Raw genomic sequence first — 8334 nt, 5'->3', positions numbered from 1 at the left:
TGGCTCCTGAACCTCCTCGCGGAATCAATCTCTTCCTAGGACAAGATGCGTGAACGTTTCATTGCCAACTTCCAGGGCACTCGCGAACGACCGCCAGCCACGGTTGACCTGCGACGCATCAAGCTGCAGCCGGGAGAGACCCTGCAGAAGTACATCCAGCGCTTCAATAGTGTTCGCCTCAAGATCCCCAAGGTGTCGGACGAAGCCATCATCTCTGCATTCATTGATGGCGTCTGCGACGTCAAGATGAAGGAGGAGCTCTCCATACATGAGGACCTGTGTATAGCCCTGGAGATGTTCAACATGGCAACCAAGTGTGCGAGAGCTGAGGAGGGATGCCTCTCGCTCCTCGCGCTCCCTGACAGATACCCAGAAGACAAGAAGGCCAAGGTCAAGGACGTGAAGCGCAAGGGACCGGCTGTGCTCACAGCTGAGCCAGAGATGAAGCACAGCTACGATCACCCAGAGTTATCCAAGGGCAGTTGCCCATTCTGCGTCTTCCACAACGTGCATAGCCACAACACCAACGACTGTCAGGAGCTCAGGGCCATCCATGACGGGTGCCTTGTTTGTTGATTCGAGCACAATGATCGAGGTTACGACCGCTGAGGAGGCCGAGGTGGAGGATGCTGGGACGGCTGCGACCATTGTTAGGAGTGGCGTGACCAGCCTCAGGAGGATCACTGGCAGGGCCAGCCTCATGAGGGCGACTGGAGGGTTCAGCCTTGCGAGGACCGTCCTCAGGGCAATGCTGGTCTTCCCCCGCTGTCGCTGCCACCAAGATGAAACGAAGACCACCACCAGGACAAGGGGGTTGGGGGCTTCCAGGAGCCTCGTGCCATCGCCTGCATCCTAGGTTGCTCCCTGGCCCTAGCCTCTCATCGCATCTTCAAGCAGTTCACACGTGAGGTGAACGCCGCCCTCCTCAAGATCTAGGCAACGCGCTCGCTCAGGTGGTCCAAGTACGCCATCACCTTCGACTCCTTTGACCAGCTCAAGTACGCGGCCACAGCCGGTGCCCTCCCAATGCTCTGCTCGCCCATCATCAGCAACGTACTCGTCACCAAGACACTCATCGATGGCGGTGCAAGGCTCAATATTCTATCTGTCCATACGTTCAACAGGCTCCAAGTGCCACACCATCAACTTCAGCCTACCAAGCCCTTCTTAGGATTGACCGACGGCTCCACCACCCTGCTAGGGCAGGTCTGCCTCCCTGTCACCTTCGACAAGCGCGACAACTACTGCACGAAGCTCATCGACTTCGACGTCACCAACATCCGTCTCCCATACAATGTCATCCTTGGGTACCCGACCCTAGCCAAGCTCATGGCGGTCACCCACCATGGCTACGATGTCCTCAAGATGCCGGGAAGCTGCGGCATCATAACGGTCGCCTGCAAAGAGAAGGACGCGGTGTGCTTTCTCGAGCATGCCTACCGCTGTAGCGGTCGAGAACCCGGACGATGAGGGCACCGTCTACACTCCAGAGGCCATTCCCAAGAAGAAGAAGCAGCTGCTCCACCAAGGATCTCAGGAGGGTGGGGCATCCGGCGGTGCTGCCTCAAGCCTTGCATCCACGGATGGGGCGCCATCGCCTCTCGCATAGGAAGGCACGCCCGATGCCCCCCTCGGGCTGGGCTCGGGGGCTCTCCTCTGGAGGGCCTCTGACCTGGCCAATGTCATGAGGGAGGCGCTCGGGCACCCTGTGGAGGTGTCCTTCAACACACGCTTCCGCGAAGAAAGCGCAGGGCGCGAGGCACCTGGCGCTCAGGAGTTCATCACCAAGGCAGTAAAGGAGATTCAGGAGGCAAGAGCTATGCGGGGCAATCACCGCCCACCACCAGGCGCGGCTCCCTGCCCAGGCGAGGACAGGAAGCTGCGCGTCTACCTCAACATCCCTGGGCTCAATAGGGCCGTGCCTCAGGAGCTCTTCTAGCTGTCCCGTGTTGGCCGATGTGTGGGCCCCACTCACAACTATGTTCTCATGCCCTTCGGTTTGCTAAAAACGGCTATCGCATCCCGGCGCCACATGCGGGGCGTCCTGTAGATCAGGAGGCCTGGTGCCAGGCGATCCAGACGGAGATGGCGACGGATCCTCACGAGCTCCCCGACCTCGAGAGCCTCCCAGGTTCATGGCTAGGGCGGCTCATGAGGAGAAACTTCTGCAGTGCGCGTCTTCAGCTACTCCCACATCTCTTCAGCGACGGTACCATGTGACATCTTTTAGTTCATTCAGTTGGGGGCGTCCCTCGGGATGCATTATCCCCAAGTAGTGTGGGTCTATCCCTACGGCGTGTATCCTTCTTCCATATATCAGAACATGCTTTAGCTTCTTCCATGAGTGCTTTACGATTATCATCTGTCTGTCTTTGTCATCATGAATGTTGCACGCCCTTACAAGCCTACCCACGACCGCCTCATGATTAACGACTGGCATGGCATCTGTGCTCGGGTCCGTCCTTGCAACATCGCTAAACCCAAGAGACTGAGCTCTGTCTCGTGGGCCAGCTCCCGTGCACGTCACTTCCCATGGCTCTTGGTGCCTTGTTCTCGCATGAGCTAATCGTGGGCAGATGAGTGAGGGCGCGCGACCCGGTGCCTCGTCACCATGGGAGCCGCGCGCCGGTTGTCTTTCTTCAGGATCTTCGCATGAGATGACTGGGCACCGTGCTTGTGCTCGGATCTGTCCCTGCAGCGTCGATAAACCCAACGGCCGAGCCCTGTCTGGTGGGCCGCTCCCGTTCACGTCACCTCCTGGGGTCGCTTGTGTTCTGCCTTCTCATGCGATAACCTAAGGAGGTTCACTCGGCGCTGGTTGTCTAACCATGTCGCATCACTATCATAATTGTTCCCAATCAAGTTCAGGCGCAACCGGCCTTGAGGTAGGGCCTCATGCTTCCCACACTGGCTCACGTGTGCCTAGACACACCTCCTCTAGCTCTGCCATGTAAGCCATATGTCAGGGAGGGGCTGTACATGCCCCGGGGGCTCTCCTCAGAGGGAGCCCCCACCCACGTACCAGTGGAAGCACCATGCTCGACGTTGGTAGTTGCCACGGTCGAGGAGCAGCTATGCCCGTGCAAGAGCAGAAGCGCCATGCTCCGCGCTGGTGATAAACAACTGAGGGTAGCCTCACGGCTGCTGCAACGTCAGGTGAGCCACCAGGTTCAATGCTTTGCCTTACCGTGCTGCTTTCCCTTGGGAGAGTAGCGCGAGGGGGCTGGGCATGGGGGCTACACTCAGGTCCTGCCTAGCATACACCACCTCGCCAGGTCCCACGGACCTGGTCTTCGCGCACCCCTCCCGAGCAAAAGCCTAGAGAGGAAATGTATGATGGTCTGTTCATATGTTAAGGGGGCTCCTGAGCATCACGACTCAGGAGACTAACTGGTCATGTAGCCCCTCACCCCTTGGCCTCGTTCTGGTTATCCGGACGACCCGACGGCTGCTGAGGTATGCGCGGGGCCGGGCCCTACTGACGCAAAACGCCAAGACCTACTCCCATATCACTCTCCCTAGGGTTGTTCGTACGTCAAGGGGGACTCCTGAGCATCACGACACAGAAGCCTAACTGGTCACGTAGCCCCTCACCCCTTGGCCTCATCCTGGTTATCCGGACGACCTAACGACGGCTGAGGTATGAGCGGGGCTGGGCCCTGGCGACGTAGAACGCAAAGACCTGTGTCGGTGTCCTGGATTTGGGGGTATCTAGCCCTGCCTGCCCGCGGCCCACCACATGGCTCCATCGACAGCCTGGTACGGCCCAACTTCAACACCAACACCACAAGACCCTCGCGAGGGGCCAAGCCTTGCGAGGCAGGGAGCGCCAGGACCCCCGAGGGGACCGGCCTCCTCAGGCTGGCTCCTGAGGGGCGGAGAGTTCCATGCAGGTTACCTCACGAGGCTCAGCTGACGTGAGCCATGACGACCAGGGCTAGGCGGGCGCCAGGCGGGCACCAGGTAGGTGCAGAGCACAGGTTTCCACTTCGGTGCAAAGGAGGCAAGCCACAGGCGTGGAGTCCCGAGGAACCAGCCAAAGGTTTTCGTTCTGGTGCAACGAGACTAAGACCACCAGGATGGCAGGACAAATGTCATCGACGAGCCCACCGCAGCGTCACGACCCGAGGTTTTTTGCAGGCAAAGACTACTTTTGTCAGGGTAGACTATACTACTTGTCCCCTTCCAAATCCAGCCATTGTGGGATCCCTTCCTGCTCATATTTTGGAAGAGGACCAAGGCCACCATAAATAGGACTAGCGATCACCATAGAAGGGGGACAAATAGAACTAGCATACACCACACGAGCTCAAGAACACCTCACCTCCTGAGGCTTGTTCATCCACTATACTAGCTCATCCTCAGCCCTTCGAGGCAATCCACCAAAATGTTGGAGTAGGGTATTACACCACAAGGGTGGCCCGAACCAGGATAAAACTGCTGTGTCCCTTTGTCCCTTTGAGCTTGACGCGCTAGGCTTAGGAGGATCGCAAGTAGGCAGGCTGGGTAGGTTGAGATCTCCGCACGCACCCCAGAGTTCGAACCTCTCAAGGGTTTGCGGATCCCATAATCCGACATTTGGCGTGCCAGGTAGGGGTGCGTTGGACCTTCTCTTTCATCGACCAGTCCTCCGTTGCTCCACCGACGCCATGGCTGACACCCAGAGAGCGCACGTCGAGCACTAGGTCATCTAGGCCTCCTCAGAAGCGCCCGCCGTCGAGGATGACCTCCACTCCGCCTTGCTCGCGGCCCGCGTTCCGCCGGGGGCGACGGGCTGTGGGGGGCTCGCAGCGCAACATTCTCCATTGCCGCCGCGCCGCCGCGCGATCTGCAAACTACACTGCAGCAACCGATCTGCACACGCGCATCGAACAAGCAAACATGCGGGCGGCGGTCATCACAGCCCGAGAGCTCTTACGATGCAGGCTGCTGGAAAGCGGCTGCGACGCCCTGCTAGAATGGGTCGCCGAGCTGCTGGATGCGGCTTGAAGGGGGGCGGCGCCATTCTGCACCCTTCCCATGTCGCAGACGGTGGTGTGGGCGCGCGCTCATCCCCGACACAGCCACGCGCCCCCTTCCAGGGGGCCCGGAGAGCCTCTAGACACCGACCAGCCCCGCGGAGCAGCCGGCGCCACCCCGAACGTGCCCCCTTGGCGCGGGGCTGCTCCAGGCGACATCACCAGGGGCCACATTGGAGTGCTAGCCCCTGGCCAACAGGACCAGAGGGCGATTGAAGAAGGCGGGAAAGTGAGGCAGCCAGGCAGCGCTTCTGGTGCGAACAGCCCAGAAGCCTACGCCCCCGTTGCGATGGACCCAAGGAACATGCGGGGAGAGGGCACCAGCCAACCCCCCACGCCAGGCTGGGCGTTGGATATACACAAGGCCGGGCTCTCCTTCGAGCTGCCACAAAGCCCCGCTAACATCTCCAACGGTGATGGCATCTAGGTACAGCTAACGCTGCAGGAGCATACTTACGCTTACCATGGATCGTAGGTGAACCAGGGTGCGACTTCCGCAGGACCCTCAGGACGTCGGATCCCCCGCAAGAGCGCGGAGGAAGTTGGGAGCAATGCGGGGGAATCCCGGCGTCAGGGCCCTCCTCGCGCCGCATGGAGCAGGGCCCTGCCTAGGGGTAGGTTCCCTGCTGGGGAAGCCGCCGGTGAGCCCTTCTCCCCGGTGGGGGGCCTACGGTCGGCGAGGACACCGCCAACGTCCCCCTGGCCCCTTGGTTTTGTCTTGGTTTCCGGTCTCCCCAACGGTGGTCAGGGGTGGCGCATGACAGGGTCCTCATTGCGTGACATGAAGCAAGGCTCCGGCATGTGAAGGTCTCCGCTTGTGACACTCTCACGTAATAATGAGTGGGGCTGTACACACCCTCGAGTCTCCTGAGTGCCGCCCTGGGGCCTCACGGGGGCTCCCTCCCACGTCCTAGTGGAAGCACCATGCTCCGCGCTGACCGTCAACACTTCCCCAATGACTATGCCCAGCCAGTGGAAGCACTTAGCTCCGTGTTGGTGAGGAGACTGAAGACTGCAGACTAGCTAGGCGCCGGACGCGGCCGTCTGCCTTTTTGCCTCCTTTTTGTACTTGCTTGCCGACTTTTTGAAGCATCTTTTTTCGTGCGTTTATAAAAATGGGGGGAGTTTTCTTGTTTCCTGTCGCTCTCTTGCCTTCAGTTCTTGCGTTCTTTCTGGAGCTCGTGACTGCTACTCTGCCCTCAAACATCTCGCGAGCGGGGGCTGGGTACGGTGTACACGTTGGTGCCGATCTCTCCCCCAGGGGGCTCGAGTGTGTGGCCGCCTGGCACGCCCACGTCGTCACGGTTTGGCAATTGGCTCCTCACGAGGCACTCTACGGCAGGCCGGCAGGCCCCTCGAGAGGCATAGAACCTCGCATGCCTGCAACAACTACCTCGAAACCCAAGATAAGTCATAAACAACTACCTCGCTCAGCAGCCTGTAGCCCTGCGGGGCCCTGCTCCGGGTGCCACATCAAAAAACATTTATCGGTCTTACACATTATAAGGGGCACCCCCTTTCCAAAATGCTCTCACAAGGATATGTTTAAGTTTTTGTCATACAGGTTAAAGAAAAAGAAACACGGGCCTAGCTGGACGCCCCCTCTTCATCACCTCCGTCCATGCCGTTTGCATCAAGGCCGCCGTCCTCCTCATCATTAGGATCTGCGCCAGCTTCTTCGGCCGCGATCACGACCATGTCATCCTCCGGGACGAATTCTTCTACCAAGGTGTCCACATGGTCATCCACCCACCCGGCCAAGTTGTCCTGGACAAGCAAGGGCACGTGGGCTAACAAGACATCGAAATCAAAGTGGGGATCATGGTTCAGGAGGTGGCTGAAGACACGCGAGAACGCGCGCCCTAGAAGCCCACGACTCCTATCTGCTAGGAGCTCGTGAGACCTTGCATCCCGAGCCTCCAGGCGGGTCACAATGTCGGTGAAGAAGTTCAGGTGGCTGGCATAGTCATTCTCGTGCGGGTGTGGAGCGCTCTCGTTGCAAATGGTGCCCAGGGCGGATTTAGCTCTAAGTCTGAGGCCCTGAAGCATCGAGGCATGCTCCCGCTGAAGCGTCTGGTGGCGATTCACTTTGCCCGCGGCCCTCTCCGCCAGAGCCATGGCGTCCTTGATCTGCTGCTGAAGAGAAGACAGCTCAGCTCGGGCGGAGGCCAAGGCAGATTCAGAAGAAGTTAGGGCTTCTCGAGCAGTGCTCTCACGCTGATCCACAGACTGCAGCCCAATCTTCAGGGCAGACATCCGGCCCTCAAGCTCAGCCTTGAGCATCTCCAGGTCTAGGTGGTGCCTACCAGCCAACTCGGCAAGCGCCTTCGCCACCCTCTCCTCCACCTCCAGCCGGACCTGTTCTCGGGCGGCGATGGCGTCCTCAGCCGCGGTGGCCTGTCGCTCCCTCACCTCCAGCCTCTCCAACGCCGAGCTATGTTCCATGGTCTCCAGTGTCAAATCTTCATGGCGCCTCAAGAGCTCCGCCTCGGCAAGGGCCACCTCGCTTGGTGAGGAGGCTAGCGGGGCGCAACTCTCATCGACTTCGCGATGCAGAGCCGCATTTGAAGATAGAAGATCTCGCTCCCGCTCCTCAGCCGCCTCACGACGGTGGTTGGCCGCCTTGGCTTCTTCCATGGCGCGGGCGCAAGCTTCACGAGTAGCCGCAAGCGAGGCTGCCGCACGCGCTTTAGCTTCGTCATGCTGAAGCTTCCCAAGGTTGATGTTAACCTTGAGCCGCTGCCACTCATCCTCCAGGCGGTGGTTCTCTGCCTCAAGCCTGGTATCGATGTGGGCAAGCTCCCCACCAAGATGGAACATCGCACGCATCGCTTCACGGAAGAGCCCAAAGCACACAACGCTGCGTCCGCGAGCGAGCGCGAGCTCATCGCCAAGACCTTCGCTGGCTCCGGAGGCTGCTCGGGAGGTGATTGGTGCTCCGCCAGCCGCCGGCCGGGGGCTGGCTGGTGTAGCCCCATAGCTTGAAGACGAAGGCCGCCCAAGGGGCACCCCCCTGCTGGCAATGATAAGAGGAAGGATCACCGGTGCACCCCCTGTCTCACAGGCAGAGTCGCGGGGATAGGGGGCATGTGGCCCGGTTCCGGGGCACCCTCGCGACGTCGTGTTAACTGGGGTTGGTCCCACGCCCTGCCCAGGATCGGGGTGCTGGGGGTTACACGCATGCGTCAAGCTGGAATCCTTGGGGATGCCTACCTCCCGAGGTGTCACCTTCGTGGGGCCCTGCTAAACCCCAGCCATGACAAAACATGGCACGCAAGAAGGTCAAGAGCAAAGGTACTTACTCATCGGCAGCCAC

This window comes from Triticum dicoccoides, chromosome 4B, assembly GCF_002162155.2.
Source record: "Triticum dicoccoides isolate Atlit2015 ecotype Zavitan chromosome 4B, WEW_v2.0, whole genome shotgun sequence".
Taxonomy (NCBI): domain Eukaryota; kingdom Viridiplantae; phylum Streptophyta; class Magnoliopsida; order Poales; family Poaceae; genus Triticum; species Triticum dicoccoides.
This window is presented reverse-complemented; position numbering follows the sequence as displayed.